At 36.5% G+C, this 26,191-nt stretch overlaps 1 protein-coding gene across 10 annotated transcripts in view; it reads left to right on the top strand.

Moving 5' to 3' along the window:
- The window catches only part of PTPRK (protein tyrosine phosphatase receptor type K), a 562,311-nt gene that overhangs the window by 491,202 nt on the left and 44,918 nt on the right, over positions 1 to 26,191 (top strand). The window lies entirely within an intron of this gene.

Raw genomic sequence — 26,191 nt, 5'->3', positions numbered from 1 at the left:
GGATTCAGTAATGTTTCGATAAAAAGAGCATTAAAGTAATTATTTATTTATTTATTTATTTATTTATTTATTTATTTATTTTGAGACAGAGTTTCACTCTTGTCACCCAGGCTGGAGTGCAGTGGCACAATCTCAGCTCACTGCAACCTCTGCCTCCCAGTTTCAAGCGATTCTCCCACCTCAGCCTCCCAAGTAGCTGAGATTACAGGCACTTGCTACAATGCCTGGATAATTTTGTATTTTTTGTAGAGCCGGGATTTCAACATGTTGGCCAGGCTGGTCTTGAACTCCTGACCTCAAGTGATCTGCCCGCCTCGGCCTCTCAAAGGGCTGCCAGGCTTGAGCCACCGTGCCCAGCCAATGTAATTGTTTTTAATCTGCATCATCTTTTGAATAAAAAGACATTTTAAATATCAGAAAATGACCACTGTCTAAATTTTCTTTAACCAGCATAAATGGATGTAAACTAAGTAGTTTGCAAATTTTCATGTCTGTTTCACTTTTATCTTTCTCCTTGGTAATATGTTTTCTGACATTGCTGTGAAACATTTCATATTACTTAAAATGTGTATCTTTAACAGATTTTTCACTTTTCAGTTTAAACATTTCACACAATCCACATGTATTTATTAAGGACTTATATACTTGACATAACACCAATTGTTGTTTCAGTCATCAAATCTTGAACACCTACTTCTGATTGCCTAACCCTTCTTTTTCAAATTAACAACAAAACAAACCAAAACAACTGTCTCATACAACTACTCCATTCTCCAAAGAGAAGTTGTAAATTATAAAACTTTAACAGTCTTATTTTTTCTTTGATGGCCTACTTAATAAATCTAAAGGGACTATAGGTTTACAACCTTGGAGTGCTTGCTTTTGATTTTTTTCCCCCTGTATCAGTCCCTAAACCAAAACATTTACAGTACTGTGTATATTTAATAATTTTGTACTGACTGCATGAAGATATAAATGTGTGAATGAATACAGCTTGTTAAACATGCAAGTATATTTCTTCAAAGAAGAGTTTACGGATTCTTTTTCCTTAGCAAAGGGAAGTTGTATTAAACATTGTGATGGTTGAAATGCTGCTAATCAAAAATTGGTCATCGATTTGAATACATCTTATAGCTTTTCTATCATGTTGTTGGTTTATTTCTGAAAACACAAGGGAGAAGTTGATTGGGCTGCCTTAGCTGCCTTTTTCTTTGGTGAGAGGTGTTTAGACTTTAATCCCTCTAACTGTGCACATAGATGTTTCTGGTGAAAAGAATGTACTGCCCTTTGTATAAAAAACATAATAATGATAATAATGTAAGTTTGAGAATGGTTTAGTCTACACAGTTATTGACAAGAGGTACAGCTTGTACTGGAGGACCAGTCTGGATTCAAGAAGATGGTCCTAAGTGTACAGAAGTATATCTTTTCGTATGAAGATATAAAGAATACAAATATGAGTGGTATTTGAGGTGTCCGCATCCTCTTTGGCACTCAGAGGACTCTAATCAAACCCAATGTTGTGTACTGAACTATTCCTGACTTGTGAAATTCATCTTTTATCCCCTACTTTAACTTTTTTTTTTGAGACAAGGTCTCATTCTGTTACCCAGGCTAGAGTGTTATAGCTAACTACAGCTTCCACCTGGGCCCAAGCGATACTCCCCCCTCAGTCTCTCAGGTAGCTGGAACCACAGACACAAGCCATCACACTCAGCTGATTAAACAATTTTATTTTTTGTAGAAACTAGATCTCTCTACGTAGCCCAGGCTGATCTCAAACTCCTGGGCTCAAGCAATCCTCTCACCCTGGCCTCTCAAAGTGCTGGGATCACAGGCATGCACCACTGTGCTCAGCTACCCCAATTTTACCTTTTAAACACAAAAGCTTTCATTAAATGTAAAGCCACCATTTCATTTGACTTTCAAATCCATGTATCAGTAAAATAAAACAAAAATTTATTTGAATGCAATAATAGCAGACATATGCTGTTCTAAAATCCTCAGAAATCTGGCAGTGGAAACTGTGAAGATAGTTATGATCTCATGAAGTTTGAATATAGTCCTAAACTCTTTGGAATGAGAGATTTGTCAGCTGGATTTTCATGCTCTAAATCTGACTTCAACAACTTTCACTTTCTGCCAAGATGTATCCATTATACCTCAGTATCTCCTGATATTCTCCAATAAAATCCACCGTCAAATTAAAAGCTTAGTTCTGTCGTTTGTGCCAGGCCCCAAGTGCTACCCTTATATTCCAAAATCAGTAGCGCTTTTTCCAAGTTATTACTCAGGGAGTATAACCAACTAGAAAAAAAATTAGAAATACTAGAAGCATGTTCTCCTAGATTTCCTACATCTATCCCTACCAACTTCCCAAAGAGCCCTGTAGTATCTTCACCTACCTTCCTATCAGCTATTCAGACATAAAAACAGCTGCTTTCTTCCTGGGAAGATTACATAGTTTAGAACTGGCTTGGGGTGTACCTCTGGGTTACCAAAAATGATTTTTTAAAAATATCTGTCATTCAAGAAAATAAGATCTGGGGTCAGGTCCAGGCAATATTGTCCTGAGGGTGCTTTTCTTCTTCTCGTGGCTGATATTCCCGCAGTGACATATGATATAATATGCACTAAGCTGATACTGCTTCAGTAACCATGTCTGTGTCTGTGACAGGTGCTACTGACTCCTTTCTTCATGTTATTGATCTAAAATATTTTTTAAAATGTAGAATCTACAAAACCTTGGAGGCCTTTCATCCTTGGAAGCTGGAATTATTGCATCTTTTCATCCTTCTTAAAGAGGGGAATGTTTTCACCCTTACAGTTAAGTTGACGGTTCATATGTGATGTTTACTTGACTTTTTATATCTGGTTACAATAAATGTATAGGCTGTTAACACATAATAAATAATGACTCATATATTTGATTGAAAATTTCCTGGATTATCTATAATCAGAATTTAGAATTACTCTCCTAGAGGTGTGGCGAGCCGAAGCTATTAGAGCTGTGGCCTTTATAATCCTTTAACGGAATAACCCATCTCCTGTTGCTGATCTGAACCGCATAACTGGCTAAACTAGTGCAGGCAGCATGATTCTTCACACACAACCAGATGCCAGAAAGAAGAAAACCACAAAGGGGCTGAAAAACACAGCATAGAGCCCAGAAGCAAGAGGGTAAGGTGAGACAGAAACCAACCAGCAGTGATTGGAAGGGAAGATTAAGTCAGGAGGCAGGGCTCAAAGGGCATCTGAAGGTGAGAGGCAGCAGCCCGAGGACGCCTCAGGAGTCTGCATTGTACAAGAAGCTGGACATTAGAGATAGGTCGCAGGTCAAAATCAGATAGAATTTTGCGATCAGAGCAGACACAGCAAACCAGAAGCACTTGAACTGTTCAAATAGCACCTTCTTTCCACAGCAAGTCCTTGCTGTTGTGACTGCGAATACACTGGTCCACTGAAGCCTGTGACACTTGCAATTTGGGAGCTTATCACAGCCGGAGGACCCTGACACAGGGTGAGGGTGCAGGAAAGACAGGACATGAGATTGAGGATGCTGACTCAGACAGGTCACTGGACCGTTCCAGTGTTTTTCTTACAGGGAAAGAGTGTAGGAGGCAGTGCATCTCTTTGTCTTTGTCACTTAACTTTTGGTGTTCTTTAAACTGTTCTAAATTAGTTCAAGATCTACAAATTGAAGGCTAAAGAAGGGAGGATAAATAAAGCCCAGCCCAAGCAGTTTTGATTGTAGAAACATTTGGAAGTATTTGGGTTGTTAGGGGAAAGGAGCATAGCTGATTTTTTTAAAATGGATTTGGAGTTTGGTTATTTGTCATTTACTCATTAGTTACTTTCCTCCCCAACAATAACAACAAAAGATAATTACCATAGTCTGTTCTTACATGAAACACTGAGAAATTTTATGTAGACATTGAAATTACTTCATCAGTTTCTTCTGTGAATGATTCATTTCACATTTCCCAGTCTTATGTAAATTACTCTGCAGCATTTATATAGCATTAGTGTCATGCAATTTGTGTCATTATTGAACATTTATTTTCTTTTCAAACAAAGTGCAAAGTGCCAGAGGATGGGAAGTATATCTTTAGCTGCAGTTTGAAAGAAAATGTACCAAGCTTGGTGTCGGATGACCTGGGTTCTACAAAGCAGTCGTGTACGTTTAGCCAAATCACCTGTTCAAATCTAGGTTGCCCAAACTATAAATGCACTTGAATGAGTGATTTTTCAAGAATGTGGGGCAAAATGAAGTCAGAGCATTCAAGGCTGTGGTATCTTATTTCTGTTTCAGCTACTGTGTCTGTGCTCTCAGTGTTTCATATATTGGGTCCCTACGTATGATTTTATTTTTTAAATTTCTACTGCTAATAAAAGTTTCACAGATGTGATAGTGTCCAGTATTTCTTTCAAATTTGAAGTTTCATTTGATTTAATCATTTTATCTATCATGTCATTTAGTGTAATTTTTGAACCTAGTAAGTGTCTAATAAATATTTGCTGGGGAAAAAAATGAATGCTATGGTTCAATCATGCAATACTCAGATGTTCGTAACCATTTCCATGTGAAAAGTTTAGTATAGGCTGTAGAGAATGACATTTTAGACTTTTGAGGGGAATTATTTTTATGTCAGCTTGAAATTCTTCTTGAACTTGATTTCTGACTTGGGGGAAAAAAAGCAAGCCTGATGTGCACAAGCTTTATACAGAGAATCAACTGTTTTTAAAAGAATAATCCAGCTGCTATCTGATCAGCCAGGTAGGACTTGTTCTGTGGAAATGAAGAAGCCCTCCATTTTCAGTCAGAGTCATGCATATAACGGCTTTGATAAGATTAAAATAATCCAAGAATGCAATTTCAAGATGCACAGCTAGAAACAGAAACTAAGAAATATCCATATCTTACAGGACACAGCTAAGGGAAGAGTCAGGTTTTAAGGACCATCTACAGATAATGTCAGGATGTACAGATAAATATGAGCAACTGCTGATTGAGCTAGAAACACTGCTGGTTAAGTTATAAATCTTATGATTTTTACCCTTCAAAATGCCTCTTTCCTTGCTGCTTTATATTTTTTTAAAGAGCGGAGTATGTTGTCACTTGGAGGTTGTGCTTTCCTGTGACTTTAGTCACCTTTGGTGCCCTGGCCAGATCCCTTTTACCAAGCCTGTAAAATGCCCAGTTTCCGTCAGTGTTAGCTGCTATTGGCTCACAGCCCCCACTTCTCTTCAGAATCACTTGTAGCTGAAAAACATTTACTTTGCCAAACCTTATGTGCCCATCTCCCAGCACTATCAGCTCATATCTGATGACTAACTGACATGGGGAATACAAAAAGCCAGTGCCCTCACTTCATTAGGTCAACTCTGGGGCAATTCATGCTCTAGTGCTCCCCGTGACATCAGGCTGAAGTTAGACTTATGCTAATACCACATTCTCACTTAGCTGCTTTCCCTTTCCTACCCTACTTTCCTCTCTCCTTTTCATCTGACAACACTCCCTTAATAAATCATGTGCATCCAAATCCTTGTCTTAGGCTCTGCTTCTAGGGAACCTAAGCAGTGATATTTTTGAGAGCATAGATTCTTTCTTCTTTTATCTTTCATCCTCAATCTCCAGCACATCTGGATCATGATGCTTTACAAGTATTTTGAAGAGTAAGCAAAGTAAGAAATTTGGCCTTCATTTGGTGTGTTAGTTTGTCCTTGCATTGCTATAAAGTAATATGTGAGGCTGGATAATTATTATTATTATTATTATTATTTTGAGATGGAATCTCACTCTGTCACCCAGGCTGGAGTGCATTGGCACTACAACCTCTGCTTCTTAGGTTCAAGTGATTTTTCTGCCTCACCTCCCCAGTAGCTCGGATTACAGGTGCCCGCCACCATGCCCAGCTAATTTTTGTATTTTTAGTAGTGATCGGGTTTCACCATGTTAGCCAAGCTGGTCTTGAACTCCTGACCTCAAATGATCCACCTGCCTCGGCCTCCCAGAGTGCTGGGATTACAGGTGTGAGCCACTGCACGCAGTCAGAGACTGGGTAGTTTATAAAGAGAAGAGGTTTAAATGGTTCATGGTTCTGCAGGCTGTAGAGGAAGCGTAGTGCTGGCATCTGCTTCTGGTGAGGGCCTCAGGGAGCTTACAATCATGGCAGAAGGTGAAGGGGAGCCATGTATCACATGGCAAGAGAGGGAGACAGGAGAGGGAAGGTCCACACTCTTTAAACAACCAGATCTCACAAGAACACTCATTACTGTGAGGATGGCACCAAGGCATTAATGAGAGAGGCAACCCCCAAAACCAAAAACCTCCCACCAAGTCCCATCTCCAGCATTGGGGAATACATCTCAGCATGAGATTTGGAGGGCACAAACACCCAAACTATATCAGTTGATCAAGAACTGACCATGGAAGATGGATAGTTGAAGTCACAAGCAGTCCAGCACAATTCTAACCTTACCATGAATCTGAATTCTTAGCTCACTAAAGATTTAGGAACAGAATTGGGGAGTAGAATTATGTAAAAATAGAGTCCGTTTAACATCCTAACCTTAAATCAGAAACCATCAAAGCATCATATCAACAAAAAAATTGTTTTCACTTATGAAAAATATGAATATTAACACAATTTTGTTGCACACTTACTCTCTGCCATATGTCTTACACTAGGCATTGAGAAAATACTAAAAATACATAGGATATGTTCCATGCTCTCAAGAAGTTGTGAATTGTGAAAGAACCTGATAGATGAAGTAATAATTTCATGCAGTGTGCCTAAACATGAAATAGAATTCCATACAAAGTGACATTTAAATAGGTAGAAAAACCAGAGACCATATCCACACTGGTAACAGCATGGGCAGAGGTTTGCAGTTAGACATGAAAGTTAATGCAGTGTTCAAGAATATACTGAGGAGTTAGTAAGAAATTAGGCTAAAATGTATGTTGATATAGATATGAGAAAGGGCTGTAAGACTCAAGATTCACTTTATCTTGAGGGCAGGGTGGCAGCTATCAACAGTGCTAAAGCACTTTCTCTTCTACTTTAAAAATTAAAACAGTGTGGTAACCTTAAAAGGTGTTCTGAAACAATATTCTAAGCAACTGTTATCACTTTTGCTTTTTCCTTTTTTTTATCAGGTGCTTACTTAAACATTTCTCATAATTGCAAAGATTGTGACTTGTAATTATTTGTAGTTACTATTTTACCATGAGCTTTACCCACATTTTTATGTGTTTTAATTTTAAGTGGCTAAATATTATTATACATAGTATGTGCAGTATAATTTATATTCGTCATTTTCATTTTCCCTGAAATCTTTGTAGGCTATTAAGAAGAACAATGATAGGATCATATTTAAGTTTTAGAAAAATGACATCTTAAAAGCTGCAGGTAGATTAGGATGAGTAGGACTTGGAGTCAGAAACTTAAATAATGGAATGGCTGCAATATAGACTAGGAAAGAGGTGATACCAACCTGTCAGTGTCCTCATCGGTAAAAGAAGATACAGCTGGGCACAGTGGCTTATGCCTGTAATCCCAGCACTCTGGGAGGCCAAGGTGGGCGGATCACTTGAGGCCAGGAGTACGCACCAACTTGGCCAACAGAGTGAAACCCCGTCTCTACTAAAAACAAAAATTAGTCAGGCACAGTGGCACACGCCTGTAGTCCCAGCTACTCGGGTGGCCGAGGTAGGAGAATTGCTTGAACCCAGGAGAAGGTTGCAGTAACCTGAGATGGCTCCACTGCAGTCCAGACTCGGTGACAGAGCAAGACTCTGTCTCAAAGGAAAAAAAAAAAAAAAAAAAACATACAACAAGCCTCATAAGTGCTTGTGAAACCTAATTGAAATAATATAAGAGTTTGGCATTTAGAAAGCTCTGAAACGATCATTCATTTAACAGAGGAAGCTATGAACATTTTTTTTTAAAGGTCAGTTTGACTTTTAGGCACCTGATTTCCTGAAGGACTCTTTGAACTCTTTGAATGTGGGTACTGTTTTATGCATTTTCATGTGATAACTAAACTGCCTGATTTACATTCTTGCCCAATATACATATTTCTTCAAATAATGAACTAATGAATTCCCGGGCAATAAATACCTTTTGGTTAAATGGACAAACAGTTCTGTTCAGTGGGAAACATGCTAGTAGAGTCTGCTTTTAAAGGAATTGCTGTATGCAGTATTCTAAGAAATAATGAGGAAGTATTTTTACTTCAAAATACTTTGATCATAATATGATGATAGGTATTTTCTTCTCTTGCCTGTGAAAGTGTGTGTTAGGTATGTACATTATGGGGCCAAACTAGTGATTGTTGCTAATTAGGATATATGTGGCGCATTCTATCAAGAATCCCAGTTTTCTGGGCACTGTGAGCTATAAGTCAAGTCATAAAAAGGAGTGAATTGTCTCTTTCATATATAGCACTGAAATTGACTGGAGTTAATTATTTAATGCCTACCTCCCCTACTAGACTACAGGCTGTGTCACACTTACACCTCCCTCAGCATCTAGCACAGCAAATGGATTTAGTAACATTTATTGAATAGATTAAGAAATACAGAGTGAGTAAAATAGGACACTGGTTGGAGTGTTGGGTCAACCACAATTTTGGTGTGATATATTCTACATATCACAGTAAGAAGGAAAATGATATTAAATGAATAATATCCTCCTTAAAGTACTATACAAAAAGAATGCTGCTTATATTTTTTCAAGATGATGTAATCTTGTCAAATATATAATATGTTGCATGCCAGTGCTTTCTTAATCCTTAATAGTAATACCAGTAATTGTATATTAAGTTCCTGCTATGTGTCAAATACTTCTAGGTACTTTAAATGTATATTCAGTAATCTTCAGAACAAGCCTAGAGAGCAGAATTTAGTTATTTCATTGTAAAGATGAGAAAAGTGGGTCTCAAAAAAAGCAGATAACTTGTCCCAGATCACACAGTAGTTTTTCTTGGTACCTGGAGTGATTTTCATCCCTCTTTCAAATACAACCCTTTGGCTATTGGGAAGTAGCTATTACAACTGTATTTTTTCTTTAACTTGATGTAAGGGAAAGACCACTTTACACATATACAAATAGGAGAAAGTTTTGCCAGACCTTCTGCAGCTAGTATTTACATGAGTGAGTAGAGAATTGTAAGAGGTTCTGGTAGCAGTAAAAACAAATTACAAACAACGGAACATGAAGAGAAGATGTTGTCTACCAACATCTGTCAAATATGGCAGATGATCTTCTTTGTCTTATTTTGTTCAATACCACTCAATGTCATCACTTAGGCCTCTCTCTCTTACTGTTTAGATCTCTTGGGATTCTCTTAATTTTTTAAAGCCTATACCTTGAAAAATTCTGTTTAAAAATACATTGGAAAGCATATAGATTTTAGTAGGCTGAATAATGGCTACTGGAAGATACCAGGTCCTAATCCCAATAAGCTGTAAATGTTATCTTTTAGGGAAAAGCGGTCTTTGCAAATGTGATTAAGTAAAGGATCTTGACAAGGTAGATTATACTGGATTAACAGTGTGGGCCCTAAATCCAGTTACATGTATTCTTATAAGAGCAAAGCAGAGGAAGATTTGACAGAGGAGAAGTCAATTTGACCACAGAGGCAGAGACTGGAGTCATGTAACCCCAAGTCAAGGAACGCCAGCAGCACTGGTAGCTGGAAAAGGCAAGGAATGAGTTCTCTTCTAGAGCCTCAGCAGCGAGGGTAACCCTACTGACACCTTGATTTTGGCCCAGTGATACTGCTTTGGGGCCCTCTAGTTCCCAGAACTGTAAGAGAATAAATATGTGTGGTTTTTAGCCATGAAGTGTGTGGCAGTTTTCTGCAGTGGCCTTGAGAAACTAATACAGACATAGAAAATTATTTTATGACTTTTTCTTTTAGATGCAGTTGTTAAGTCAGCATTTGATCTTATTTGAGCTAGATAGAACCAGGGTTTTCTAATCTACAAACTATTGATTTTCATCTTGATTTAAATATGTTTACTTATTCTTCCTCTATAAGGTAGGACAATTTTGCAAAAGATGCATAAGAATGTGTGTCTCCTTTCAGGTTCAGCTGAAATAATCTTGATATAACAAAAGTTAGAGAAAACAATCTGTCTGAGCCAGAGACTTCGGTATATGAATTCATACAAACTAATGAAGGAATACAAAACTTGGCCTCACAGGGAGAGAGTGGAGTGTCTTATGCAAATCTTTGTTGTCAGCCACATTCCTACATGCAGAATGCAAAAACCATGTTTCAGTTTGTTGAGGATTTGGAAATAGCTTGAGATAATTCTTAATTTAAAAGGACTGGCAAATTCTTTCAGCTTTGTAGAATTTATTCCACATATGTCAAAAACAAACTTGTTGTACTGCAAAATAAACTAGTACTGTGTGATCTTAGTTGAAAAGGTAAATATTACAATTCACATTCTATTCTCTCATATTCATTCTTTTGGTACATGTTAATAAATTGCAAAACTATATTGCTGAAAAATCTAATGATCCTGAAAAATCTAATGATAAATTCTAGCAATTATCAGTGATTACAATATAGGCCTGGTTTGTTGTTGTTGTTGTTTTTGTTTTTGAAAAGGAATCTTGCTCTGTCACTCAGGCTGGAGTGCAGTGCTACGATCTCGGCTCACTGCAACCTCTGCCTCCCAGGAGGTTGCAATTCTCCTGTCTCAGCCTCCCAGGTAGCTGGGATTATAGGTGCCTGCCACCATGCCCAGCTAATTTTTTGTATTTTTAGTAGAGATGGGGTTTCACCATGTTGGCCAGGCTGGTCTTGAACTCCTGACCTCAAGTGATCTGCCTGCCTCAGCCTCTCAAAGTGCTGGGATTACAGGCGTGAGCCACCATGCCTGGCCATAGGTCTCATTTTGTACACTAAGAAAATGTCAAATTACTAATTTTCATACTTAGTGCTAAATTTACATTTATCATAAATGTAAACATGTAATAGAGAACCAGTAATTTTTTATTTTCCTTAAAAATGATCCTGGTATATAAGAGAATTGATTCATAAGATCATGGTTTGTTGATGCCATAGCAACATAATCTTATATTGAGAACATCATCTGTTACAATGCAAGTAGTTGTGGCCATGTGCCTAGAATAGACTTAGTTATTAAAGTACATTGTGATATGATAGAATAAGATTTGTCCAGATGTTTACAGAGCTCTTACAAGGAATTATTTTAGTCTGTTTCTAAATTATTTTAGTGTGTTCATCTGGGTTGAAATGTTATGTGCTTAAAGGATTGAGTTACTGTGATGACTTGGAATATTTAAGTAGCTTTGAATTGTGCGGGTATGTTAAATGCCTGTTTGGGAAAGAAAAATAATATGAGTGAACAGAGATTAAAATTTGTGAATTATCTGATTGCCCTAGAGATGTCTCTATTTGAGTTAAAAATAAGAGATTGGCCTGGTGTGGTGGCTCATGCCTGTAATCCCAGCACTTTGGGAGGCCAAGGCAGGCGGATTGCTTGAACCCAGGAGTTCAAGACAAACCTGGACAACATGGAGACACCTCACCTCTACCAAAAAAAAAAAAAAAAGAAAACATTAGCCAGGCGTAGTGGCATGTCCCTATAGTCCCAGCTACTCCAGAGGCTAAGCTGGGAGGATCGCTTGAGCCCAGGTGGGTGAGGCTGCACTGAGCCAAGATAGCTCCATTGCACTCTAGCCCTGGAGACAGAGTGAGACCCTGTCTCAAAAAAATAAAATAAAATAAGAGATCGAATAGTTCTGTTTTAAAATAGTCTAGGTGAGAAATGATAGTTTGGTTTTTTTTTGTTTTAATCATATTGTTTAAAAGAATACTTCCCAGTAGAGTTTTATTGGGAAACCATACCAAAATAAGGAACATGCTGGGGGCAAATTCAGTGGTGAACATAAATCTGAATGTTAAGAAGACAAAGGAGGCAACACCAGCTCCAGGGCAGAAGGAGAGTTGAGAAAGTTAGGAGGGGCTGACACTACCAATCTAGCATCCAGAGAGGTTTGATGAAGAAAATTTGACTTTAGGGAGTTGTGAATTTAAGATCAGAAGTGATTTATGCGTAGAAAATGATTTTACATCTTAAAAACAGAGGAGTGGTATTTGAGGTCTGCTGCCCTCTAAAAAAGGGTGCTGGTTACTACATCTCATTTAGGTCACCCAAGTTCCCAAGAGACTGGTAACCACTGTAACCACTGATCTCAGATAGGGGAGCTTTGCCTTCTTTCCATTCCTAAATTGGAACACGAATATGGCTAGGCACCCATTTTGCTCTTGCCCAGAACTGGGTCTTTTGACTCAGCTGTGCAGAATGAGCAAAAACTTTTATTACTTCTGAGGCATGTTGCCTAGAAGACTAATCTTTATGCTTGCAAATCTGAAGGAATTACTATCTCGCAAAAAACTAATAAGAAAAACAGAGTAAGGTCTGTCATTTCACCTGATTCTTGTAACTTCAGCTTGAAGTTTCTAATTTCAAGAAAATTAGAAATCACTCTTCAGCTAAGATTTGGGGAAAACTGTTAATAGTCACATGTGATGTTATTAACAATTTATTGGATAGCTTTATCGATCCTGTTTCTCAAATTATACTTGGTTTTACAGATTTTAGCCTTTGGTTTGACTCTTCTTTTGCCCCATTTTTCTTGGCTGCTCCAGCTCCACTGCTGAGTTCACTACAGGTCAGAGAACTGTTCAGTATTTTTAAAGCAGAAAATGCGGTGAGGATGGGATTTTGTAATGTAAGTTTTTAATCTCCGTATCTGAGCATTTTGGTTCGTGCAGTGATCCCAAGTAGCTGAGATGAGGCAGGCTCCAGTATCTTAACCTACTAAGTATGTGTAAACTTGATAGAGAACACAATTTTCCTGTAAATATCTTAGCTCTCTAGTCTCCCAAATTGTGAAAACATATTGGGGGCAGATTGTGAAAGAAATATGTTCATAAAATATAAATTCAGTGATATCCATGGAAAGAGCAAACTCAGAGTGAGGCAGATGGAAGAGTAATAACTTGGATCATCCAGGTGGGTTAGGTGTTCCAGGAAATACTGAGGACCCCCAGCCAGCTGTTTGATCTGGCAATACTGGAGGACAGTGCCTCAGCGATCCCTTCAAAATCAATGAAGATTTTTCCTTTACTCCGTAAGCTGGGGGTCATTGACAGTAGTTGGGCTCATTTGGAGTGAGGTGCATAGAAACTGGCTTTTAGGAATTCAAAACTCTCATGGAATATGTGAACCACTTGGATTCAGTGGATTTGAAAATAATCGAAAAAGTAAATATACTAAAGATCAAGGAAAAATGAAGTCACTTGCTTAAAGGCTGCTGAGTATTAGATTTTAAGAGAAGAAACGTAAGGGACCAAAAGTTTTCATGGCAAAAAGACAAAACAAGCACCCATCTGTCCCCCGACCTTCCAGCCCCGCTACCAACACACGCAGTGTTTTATGAAGTGGTCGCAGGAGAATCTGAAGCAGCCATAAAGAAGAAAGGAGTATGAGAGATCCAACTGTGCCACTAACAGGCACTTAATTTCTTCTGAGAACTAATTTATACCAACTACTCTAGCTTTTCAAATAGCAAGCAAAAGCCAATTTGCATTTACATTGTAAAACTCTGTTTTCCAAACAGTGGCGTACAGAATGTTGGTGGTCAAATCTCTAATGTAAGCGAGGGATTTGGGGATCAAATATTTCCTGAATTGTTACTCTTTGCTAGAGAGTCAAGATAGGTGCTGGTATGTACCCTCCAAGAAGAAATAAATGGAAAACACACACAGGAAACAAACCTTTATAAGCTTTCTTCAACATTATCTCATATAATTCTTAGAATATATATAAAAGAATATTACTACTACATTTTATAGACAAAGAAACTGAGATTCAAGTTATGTAACTTCCCCAAGTCTATACATTGGTGAATGGTCACTTCAGAAAGCCTTGCTCCTTCTAAAACTCCAGCCTACCTCTATTAGGCTGTGATTTAAAGTTCAAATGAGAAACACAGCCAACAAGTGCAGAGAAATTCCGAAGTCCCTTGGGGGATTGAGGGCTGGAAAAGGCTTTGTGGAAGAGATGAAACTTTCTTTATTTTTTTTTTGAGACGGAGTCTCGCTCTGATACCCAGGCTGGAGTGCAGTGGCACAATCTCCGCTCACTGCAAGCTCCGCCTCCCGGGTTCACGCCATTCTCCTGCCTCAGCCTCCCTCCCGAGTAGCTGGGACTACAGGCGCCCACCACCACGCCCGGCTAATTTTTTGTATTTTTAGTAGAGACAGGGTTTCACCGTGTTAGCAAGGATGGTCTCCATCTCCTGACCTCGCGATCCACCCGCCTCGGCCTCCCAAAGTGCTGGGATTACAGGCGTGAGCCACTGCACCCGGCTGAAGAGATGAAACTTTCTTATCAAAAGGGTCCAATTTAGACAAGGGAAGATGTTGAGTATAAAAAGGTTGATTATCTAGAATTGGACAATCTATAGCCCACTGAAGTATTTTGGGTGTAAGTGTTTGTTAGATACTTTGAGAATTAGAAATTGTGAAATGTAGTTATTAGAAAATTTTAGACAGCCAAGAACCATTTAAAAATAAGGCTCCCATCTTTTCATTCATTCACTCAAGGCCAAAAAATATTTTAGGATTAAAAACCAATCTCAAACTCTAAAATATTTATTAATAATTTAGACTTTATACTAAATTATCTTGGAAAAGCTAGAGCTCAACTAAAATCATTTTTTAAATCTGGTTCATCTGTTTAATATTAAGGCAGTCTCTAATTTAGTAAATAAACACCTCTAAAAATTGTAGTGCAACCTCTATTAACGTGATTTAAACCATGTTGTGTGTTCTCCTGAGATACTCCAGATTAAGGAATTATCGAAGCCTTGGTGGAAAATGACCTACTCAAAATGAAAATGGAATTCATAACTAAAAGCATCCCAAAAAAAACAGCTAATCTTAACCCTTCATTTCGTAAATAAGCAGAGTGGGAATAGGTTAAAAGGTAGACCATCTTTACTATTTTAGATCACATCACGTTCTTATAATTTGAACACTAGTAAAGGTTTTATTTGTTTTCTATTTCTTTCTCTAATATTCAGATGTGATTTTGTTCCTGTTTGTGCTTTGAATGGCATGTTTGGATGACTGTCCCAGATCTGGCATTCTGAGATTGTGCCACTAAAAATGTCAAGTGCATTTGCCTTTTAATTACATACAGTGCCTGGATTTTAATATTTTAGATTTTTCCCTGAAGAAGAGACTTTTCTGGTCCTGTAGTTTGTGGGAGGGAAAAAAATATCACTGACATTATCATGAAGCTTTTTCCCCCAACATCTCCATATATCCACATTTATCATTTCAGAACAATTTCATTTTGGGTCAGGTTTAGTTGTTCTGTAGCTTACTTTGCTATAAACACTATGTTTAAATATATAGTTCCGCACTGTTTGTTTGTACTTCTTTCTCTTATTTCCCATTAATGTTCATCTCAGCTTGTTTTACTCTTAATAGGCCATTACTACTTGGATGTCACATATGTAATAATCAGTATGTGGAAGGTATAGTTTCTTGTGATTTACACTCCTTTCCTTCCTTTACCTTTGGCATAAATGTGAACCAGCTCATTACTTTCCAGGGTATTTCTTTTTTTACTTCCCCAAATTAAATTTTAATTTCATCCTATTGTTATTCTCTGATTTTTATTATTTCAGGTGGGCAAAAAAGTCTTATTTGTCAATGAAACAACTCCATAACCACTGAACTCCCTTTTGCACCTACTACATAGACAAGGTACTTAAAGCATTTTTGCTTTTGAGATGATACAGTTCCTCAACTTAAAAAAACCCACACCATCTACCTCCGTGTCTTCTTCAGAAAGGTCTTCTCTCGGCTCCAAATCTAACACAGTCACCAAGGCACTCCACCTTGTCCTTCTATTTTAATTCTCAGTATGGAAGTCCTCACTATCAGGTGATCCTTGTTTACTTGTCTATTGTTTACTAGACAACACAGGGATGTAAACTGCACGACAGTGGAGATATTCTCTGTTTTGTTCAGTGATGATTCTTCAAACCCTAGAAGTGTGCCAGGTACATTCCAGGGACAACAAATAATTCATTTAATTAATGAAAGGAAGGAAACAAAAAAGTAAATGTTTTCTTTTTGTGTTTAAGATGGGGCATGGAACATGTATTTTTTTTTTCTTTTTGCTTCTAAGGCTTCCTCTCAGAACCCTCCCAGATTCCATTCATTTGTCTATCCATTTAAGTCTGCTTTTATTTCTCCCCAAAAGAATGTGACTGACTGCCAATTTATGTGTATTTATATCACCCCAACTTTTCCTTTCTTTTTGTTAGGTAGTAGTTGAGGTTGACACCTCTATTGTATCCCCCACCTCACCCCCATGTTTTGAAAAGGCAATGTTAAACATTACTCCTAATATAGGCAGGTAATCACATTTCTCCCAAGTGAAAGTGCCAGATGGGAGTCAGAAAGCATAGGCTATATTTTTAGTTATGTCAGAAGTTAATACTAGAACTATTAAAAAGCCACTTTCCTCTCCTGAGATTGCCTTTCTTTATTTGAAAACTGGAGTTGGACTTTTTTTGTTGAATGATTCTAAGAAATGTTTTAGAATGTCAAGAAATCAGATACAAATTCATCCCCCTGTGGAGGAGCCTTATCTGTGCCTCTTCTGTAATACCAGTAGCCATGGTATGTATTGCAGTATGATGCTAATAAGTGCAGTCATTTGAGTACTTACCATATTCTTCTTCTAGTTTATATGCTCTCTAAAGGAAGAACACTTGTTCATCTTTCTGGTTTTTTAGCCTAGTACAATGTTTTATACCCATCAGATATTCAACAAATACCTACTAAATGATAAACAATAACAGATTCTTATCTCTGTTTTTTTAGAAAGTAGACTTCCCTCCATCTAATGCTGCTTCTGTGATGCTATAATATTTATGGTGCAGAAATCTAGATTTAGAAAGAGAACTTTATTCGAATCTGTTTATACATTCCCTAATACTTACTGAGGCTTTATGAAGTACCAGATATTGTCCTTAGCACTTTACATGTTTCAATACATTTAATCTTTGAGTCAATCTAGAAGGTAGACTCAATCTCCATTTTACCAATAAGAAGTGAGGAGCAGTGGTTAACTTACCTAAGGTGAACTTGTGGCAAAGCTGGAATTCAAACTCTGATTAATGGTTTTGTTTTATCAAAAAAAAAAAAAATTAAGGCCACCTGACAAGAATGTTCATTATTAGTGTTTTTCCAGAGATGTTGAAGCTCTTTACCAACTGATGCTATGAAAAGCAGAATTTTTCTCTTAAAGAATGTTTTAGATTTTATAAATTAGTTCAGTTAACCCTAGCATTAATATATTTGTTTCAAAAAAAGTTTAAAACTTTAAGCAGTATATTATAGTTGATAAATGCTCTTATATAAGTAGCATACCTTGACAAATTATGAGCATTTTTAATATGTTACCTATTCATTGGGCAAATATATATTAAAAGTTTATAATGTATTGGTAACTATGTAAAAATCATTAGCCATAAAGACATGAATGAGATTATATCTTTGCCCTTGATTCGCTCCAGACCTAGTGTGAGTTGTAGACTTGCTGAGAAATATTTGCAATACAATTTTTATATGGGTTATGGGAAAATGATTAACTGGTGTTTAGAGGTGAGAGGGTAGTTAAGGGAAAGGTGTTAGGAACACTAAAGAACATAAAAGCCCATGATCCCACTTCCCATTTTGGAAGCCTGGCAAATTAGGTTCTCAGAGGACCTCTGCAGAACAGTCCTACCCTGGATAGGACACATCTGTGGATACATTGCTGGACTTACAGTGGCTGGTGGAGATATCTCAGGACTCACTATTCTGCCAAATATATATATATACACACATATATATTTATTTATATATGTATATATATTTATTTATATATGTATATATACATTTATATATTTTATATATAGAGAGAGAGAGAGAAGGAGAGAGAGAGAGTGAGAGCGAGCTGAAAACAGTGAGCAACAGGCAGAAAGAGAGGTTGGTAATCCCTGAAGGGGGATGCTAAAACTATATTGCCCTTGAGACTTTTATCTTCAGACTGGTAATAAGAGTGTTGCCTAGCCTGGGACTCCCATATGGAGCTGGCAGAGGTGGTCTGAGGTCTGAGACACCTCATAGCTACTGGTAGGAGATGTAAATTATCTTTGAGATGAAAGCATGATCAATTTAGGCCTGCAGGGTTCCCACAGACTAACATAAAGCAATTAACTCACAATCAAAGGTCATCAAGCATTCTTGAAAGTAACTCACTTTCAAGAGTGAGAGTTAGCAGAAATAACAGATGTAAATCCTCAAAAAAACTGCAGGTATTGGGATTGTCAAATACAAATAGCCTCGTACAAAACCTCTAAAGAAATAAAGTGCGAATCATAAAGATTAACAAGATGCTATCAGGAATAACTAAACAAAGATCCGTTTACGAAGAACCAAATGGAACTTGTAGGAAGGGAAAGCGTAATTTTTCAAATTTAAAAATAACTCTTTGGATGGACTTAGTAGCAGATTTGGCAAAATGAAGAGATAATTTATTAGCTAGAATTTAAATCTGAAGAAGTTACCCAGAACAAAACATAAAAAAGAGCTAAGATGCTCAAGAAGAAAAGAACTAGGCCTGGGAATATCTCCATAATATATACAATATGTTACAGAACTATAGTAGTTGAAATCATTTACTGTCAGCACAGAATAATATGTTTCCTCTAAGAATAAAATGGAAAATCCAGAAAGTGACTCATGTACTTACGTAATTTTGATATAGGACAGAAGTGGCTGTGTAGATCATTGGATCAATTCAAAAGTTATGCACAGGTAACTGGATATGTATGTGGGGACGGAGGAGGACCTGAAACAACTTTCTACTATACATCTTGGACTCTTTTAAAACTTTCAAATAAAAAAGAGGATTTTTGGAAAACTCAGCTTTGAAGGAGGCTTCTTAAACAATAGGCCCTAACCATAAAAAAAAGATTGATATATTTGACTTCATTAAAATTAATAACTGTTATTCATACCATAAGTAAAGTAAGAAGAAAAGCAACTGATGGCTTTCAGGGCACATTACCCCAAAATATGGCACCTTGGCATACTGAATATTTTAACCTGAAAAAAGTTTGAGAAAGTGACAAAAACAGGAAGATCTCTCTGACCTTCCCTTGAAGCAGATCATAAGACCCTCATATGAGAAGTGTCCTCCTTATAGCTAGGGGGGAAAATAAAAAGCACCCTTCTTTCCGAAGATAAGGGACACAGAGAAGAATCTGAACAAACAGGCCTTGCTAAGTTTTCTGCAGTTTACTATACTTAGCTCATACTCTTCGCCCTATCATAGTCCTTTATAACATCACCCTTTATCAAACCTGCTATAAAAACACTCGGGTTTAACTGTTGCATTAGTTCTTCATTTCCTTATGAAGTCTACCATGACTTGTAAAACTTACATTAATAAATTTGTATTTTTCTCTTCTTAATCTGTCTTTTGTAATAGGGGTCCTAGCCATGAACTTTTAACATCTTGAAAGGATGGTTTTCATCCCTTATACTGTCTGATAGGAGAAGATATTTGTAATACAAATTTCAGTCAAAGCTATATACTGAGCATTTCAGAGAAAAAAACAGGTAGAGATATTTCAGGTATCTCAAAAGGTCATTTTAGTAGTAATCAAATATGTATTACATTTCATTTTCTACTGCTGAAGTGACAAAAATCAAGAAGGCTGATAATACAAAGTGGTAAGATATAATTTAAATGGGGTTGGCATACGCTGCTGGTGGGCATGTAAATTGGTAATAGTTTGGTATTATCTTGTAAAGCTGAATATTTACAATCTTTGTTTTATTAAAATGGGATGGATAAAACTCAGGGACCACAGTTTGCCAACTCCTAAAATAAAGAGTATTTGAGAAATGGTGAAAGGATTTTAATGATAAGAGTATATGAATGAAAGTGTCTCAGAAGATGAGGTTGAAAATGTTGATTGGCACCTGCTTGTGAAAGGCCGTATGTGTCATAACTTTTGCCTTTTCCTCTTGAATGTAAAGCAATGAAGTCATTTCTTCACATTTACCTTTTAGAAAACTCATCCAACTAGCAATATGTAGGATAAATCTGAGGTAGCCAACATGGGAAGCAGGAGGACTAGTGAAAAAACAAGACTGAGTCTTGAAGGCAGTCGAAGGTGGGGTGGAGAATTCAGAACCAATTTCAGAGAGAACTAAGCAGATAGAATCAACTGTGTTTAAGAAGTAAGACAGTGCACTAACGCTCTATTTTACCTAATTGAATGAATTTAGTGGGAAGCTTGATGAAAAATTAATATGCACATTAAAACATTTCTTCTTCATTACTATGAAACAAAATAATATTTTACTTTTTTTACCATTATATACATTCCTAAAATATACTTATTTTATTGCTTTCTTAAAAAGTATTTCTGTCACTTCAGAATTTTGTACAGCATTTTGAACTGTGTTTTTAAAACCAAAACAAATTTAGAGACTCTAAGACTAGAAGGAGATGCCTTAAGCAGTGTAAAATTAATTTTCAATATCTGCAGTATTAATCTGTAATTTTTTCTTAGTTGTTTAAAGTCTTCATAGACTTTTGCACTATTTTCCACATCAGAAATCTTTGGATCACATCCATATCATTATTAAAGGAGAATAAATTATTTTCCAACTACTGTTAAAGCATGTGGCATTTAGCTGCTCTCTTTTCTCACCAGTAAAATCTCTGGTAGACCCTGTTTTAGTCAGTGATCTAATACTGGGCAAGTTTCATAAGATCACATGCAATGAGGAAGCCAAATTACTTCAAAAGATCATTGAGTTAAATAATACATACTTCAAGACACCCATAAGGTTTAGGTGTCCAGTGTGGCAGCCTGTGTAATAAATAACATGTGCTTTACAAAACCTGTCATTGTATATTTATATAATAGGCAGCTAAGATTTTTTAAAAGCTGTTTTTCAGTAATTTCATTTTTCCTATTCATAGTTTTTCATTTCTATGTAATGGACCCAAAGAACTGACATCTAGATTATCTCTACCTAGAGCAGCAGCATCTACTACTATTTCTACTATCCCATGTGTTTTAGTTTACAAAAACCTTTCACACCATTATGTTACTTGGTATTCCTAAAAGCTACACAAGATGGGTAATGTTATTAATTTTTTTTTATAGATGAAGGCATTCACTCTAAAAGATTCTCACTTGCTCATTGTCACACAACAGATAAGAGAACAAACTAAGAATCAAAACAGGGTCTTGCTGATCCAATCCCTTGTGCTTTCAGTGACACTGGACTTTTCTTGCACATTGGTTTGGTGATAGGTGGTGACAGACGGTGGAAATGGTTAGCTCTATAAAGGAATGTAACAAAGGGGCTTGAAATTTCCAGAGACAACTCAGAAATGTTTGTTATCAAGTTCATCTTATGTTAATGTCCACAACAGTAAGAGATATGTCTGATCAGAGACATCCTTGTGTTTTTTAAGGAGATAACTGATTTTCTATATGCCAGTGCAACCTAGCTTAGGCAGGCTTAGTGGTGGTCTTTCATTTATTCAACTAATATTTTCTGTTCTGTTGCTCCTTTTTAGGTCCTACTAGAAATTCAGTGGTGAGCAAAATAAATATGGTTTTTGCTTTCATGGGCTTTACCTTAACAGCAATGGGAAGCTATTGGAGGGCTCTAATCAGTGAAGTGATATGATACAGTTGAAATCCTAGAAAATACCGTGTGCTACAATGTGGGTTTTGAGGTGGAACAGGCAGACAGTATATTCAGAGATTTAACATAGGTGGCTGCTGTGTGATCTGCCTGAGATGATACTGATCTGAATGAAGGTAGTAGCAGTGGGGATGGGAAAAGTGATGACAAAGAATATTTAGGAAGTAGTAATTTTGTAACTAATTGTGTGAGAAAGTGACTGTGCATTCCAGTTTGCCCAAGATAATTCCAGTTTTTGTTTTCCTTCAAAAGCATCCCAATTTGGATGATAAATGTTAATCCTAGAGATAAGGAAAGTGGAGGATTCAAGAATGATGCATAGGTTTCTGGCTTGAAGAACTGTATGGATAGTTTTGCCATTTACTGAAAGGGGATACACTAGAAAAAGAACTGGCATGAGATAAGATTATGAGTTTGGGTTGGACATGGTGTGCTTAAGGTGACTGTCATACATTGACGTGAAGACATATTAATCACATGACTCCATGGGTCAGGAATTCGGGTTGCAACTTTTGGTCAGAGATATATCGATTAGAGAGTGATCAGTTATCAGGATGGTAACTAAAGAGATGAAAATGGATAAGATCACCAAGCCAGAAAGTATGGAACACAGTGTCAAGAGGCATAGGTCCCTGAGGAACTCAAAGGGGCACCTATTTTTAAGGGATGAGCAAACAAAAATCTGGAAAGGAGAGACCAGAGTCCTCAGAAAACTAGGAAGTACCCAAGTTCATGGAAGTCCCAGGAAAAGGGTGTTGCAAGAAAGAGGGAGTAGACAGGAGTGTCACATGCTATTAAGAGATCACATAAAATAAGACTAGAAAAGTACACATTGAATTCAGAAACTTGCAAGTCATTAGAAACATTGGTTATGGTGGTTTGGTGTGGATGGGGGACATAAGCCTGCTGGTAGGATTTTAAAGAATGATTTGGAAGTGAGTGGGAACAGTTTCTCAGATTTATAACTGAAAAAGGAAGAAAGCACTAATGAAATGCCAGGAGGATTTGCAGAATTTGAGTGACAATAATGTCTCCGAAGACACCATAAGATTACTTAATACATTGTACTTACAGGCTTCTATCTCTAATGTCCATTATGAAAGTAGAAGAATGAGTTTGCCTAATCACAGCTATTAAGATAGTTTTAATTTTTTAGGTAAATTTGTGTGACTTTAAAGCTATTTCATTTTTAAGTAGTGGGAGCAAGGACACAATTGATCAAGTCACTTTAGCTATTTTTACCCCCCAAAATGCATCCTAGAAATTTGCTCAATAAAAATAAAATTGTGCCTTAGTTTTTTTTCTCACTGTACAAAGAATTATGCTTCTCTTGGCTTCTGAACACTGGGGATTCCTTATGTGCTCTTTGGCAGATAAAAAAAATGGTAAAGATTTATGGCCAAGGAAAGCATTTCTGAAAAAAGTGCTCCACATTGTCTTTGTGTATGTGCATAAATTATAAACAGAACTCAGGGGCACCACCACTATAATAGCTTTTTGCTCTCTTTGAAGAAAATGGAAAATGCTGACTTAGGGGCTACTGCTTGTATTTCCTTTAATGAATCTTCTAAGCTTGAATGATTTTAAATAGGATATTTATGTTCCTCGGTTATAGCAAGCCAAGTACTTAAAAAGATACATGTGATTAAAATATCCAAACTAATAAATATATACAGACATATTTAGTAAAAACTACTGTTCATAGTAGTAATAGTAATGATAGTAATAAATGCCACAGCTAAAGACTTTGAGGAGAATTCACAGTCAAGGAAAACAACCACCAAATCACATGTATTTGGAGAATTTGATTAGACTTCTATACTTAAGTTTAATAATTATGTTGAAGATTAGTGAACAACTCTTGGCACAAGAATTGTCATGACAGACAGGCAGCCTTACCCAACTCAAATAAATAACTTAATGGGCTTTTTTTTCTTTATTAACCACTTGGTAAATGTGAATTGAAGTCTAGTTTTTAACAAAGACATATAGATTATGACTTTATTATCTCTGATTTGCATAATAGATTATGAAAGTCTCAATGCTTTGTACTCTTGGTATACCTGCAAGCGTTTTAGTTTCTATCTATGTTTAAAAAATTACTTTCAGATTTGGCTTTTTATTTCTGGAAATATGCTTACATGAATTCATTAACCTATCTATATTACTTGTAAGATCTTAAAAATTTCTTCATCCCCTGAGTTTGAAATTGTTTTACCCATCACCCTCATGTCAGTTCTGTTATTTTATTACTAAACCTAGGTAATAGTATTAAAGCTGCTGTTCTTACTTCATGATGATAGTTTATATTTGCACCTACATACATTATATATATTATATTTGTACCCATATACATTATCTGCTTCTGGTAGGGATTAGCAGCTCTGAAGATTTTTGTAAAATGTAGCATATGCGACTCATAATATATTTAGAAAATTATACCATAATAGCATGTATTTTATTTAATTAAACTGTTATGAAAAATACTGACCTCATTAAGCAAGAACTGCTCTTCCAGAGAATTTTCAGAAACATTTAATTCTATAACTCAGATATGTCAGAAAATCACTAAGGGATCATTATCATTAGCCCCTGAAAGCCAAGTGTCTCATAGAACCTGAAGAAAGTAGTCTTTGATTAGTGAATAATGATGATTTGTTGCATGGACTAAAGCTTTTTTTCTAGAGATTTCTACATCAAACTTCTGTTTCTCTTCCTATTTGAAGTAGTATCTGTGGCAAACCAATGTAATTTGAGTTACAAGCAATGACTATGTTCCTTTTAGGTTTTTTCATTCAACTTTGTAATATATTCCACCTGTTTTCAATATCTACATATATAGAGATATAGATATATGTATATATTTCTAACGTCGCCCTGGAAAGGAAAAGATCTTTAACATATTTACTACATGTTTTGGTAAATTCAACCATAAAATAATTTGAAAGCCTTGAGGTATCTCTGTTTATAATTATGAGGTTAGAAATTCCCTACAGCCGGAATATATGGAAAGTGTCAAGTCAGAAAGGGAATCTCCCTTAGTTTCCCAAAATACACCAGCCAAAGGCTTGCTTTTTCTGCTTGAGAATAATAGTTAGTGAATCTAGTCTATGGAGAAGTTTTTATGCAATTGAAATAAGATAAATTAAGACAGTTATAGTGAATTGTTTTACAAAGTTAACTGTTCTGACGCTTTTATTTGAGCTATGTCTTTCTCACCAGTTTAGCTTTAAATTACCATTTTATATAATGATATTTACATTAGATATATTTATTCTTTCAGATTTCTTACTTTGAGAAATTAATAGTTAACCTCAACAGTCTCCTTTTGGCAGAATCTGTGGCTGTTGGGAAAAGTGGAGCAGATACTCGGATGTATAGAACTATGGGTTGCGGGGAGGGGGATAGAGAAGCCAAGAGGAGAAGGTAAAGAAGAAAGGATCAGAATGTAGACAAATGGTTGATTTTTAAGAGCTAATTAACAAATTGTCCACTGGAAAGACATGAGGTTAGGTTTAGAGATTTCTTTGCGTATCTGTTCATGTGGACACCATCTCTTGACTCCAAGTGCAAGGTGCTGTGTTGGGTGCTTCAAGGCAATTTCCCAAATGTGTCTAATCCTGAGAATCACCTGGACTCTTGTTACACCAATTTTTAGCAGTAGGAGCCATGGATCTGGAGACATTGAGAAATTTTGTGTTAAAAGACAGAAGATATAGTAGATTTTTTCTTTGCTCTTGAGCAATTTACAAACTATCCTTATCTTTCTAAGCCTCAGTTCCTTTATCGATAAAGTGTAGATAATAATACTTTCCTTGTCAATTTTCAAGGTAAATGAGGTAAAAGGAAAATGTCCTCAGAGAGTTACTGGGGCTTGTAAAAGGGTTAAAGTTGGTAATTTTAATTGATTGTGTGTATGATGAGTAGTCAGATGGTTTTGAGAAAGAAAGGAAGTTAGGGCATACAAAGAAGTTTTTAAAAATAATCATCTTCTCAAAGTTGTTTCCCAACTTTATTATCTGGGTTTTATTTAATAAAAGAATTTGAAATATTCCTTGATGTGTCTGTTTTTCTTTGCCTATTCTTCTCTTGTGCCAACTCAACTATTCATCTCAAATTATATATATTAAATCATAAACACATGCTTCTAACAGTTATATTAGGCATTTATTTAACCTAACCCCTTCTGTCCCAGACAAGTACCATTAATACTGCCTTAAAGCACCAAGCATACCACCTGGCATTTGAGTCAAGAAGCATTTGCTGAATTGACTGATAAACCTCTAAATCTGACCCCATCTCTTTCCAATGTACTAGTTGCTAGACAACC

Source organism: Pan paniscus, chromosome 5 (assembly GCF_029289425.2).
Source record: "Pan paniscus chromosome 5, NHGRI_mPanPan1-v2.0_pri, whole genome shotgun sequence".
NCBI classification, from domain to species: domain Eukaryota; kingdom Metazoa; phylum Chordata; class Mammalia; order Primates; family Hominidae; genus Pan; species Pan paniscus.
This window is presented reverse-complemented; position numbering and strand designations above follow the sequence as displayed.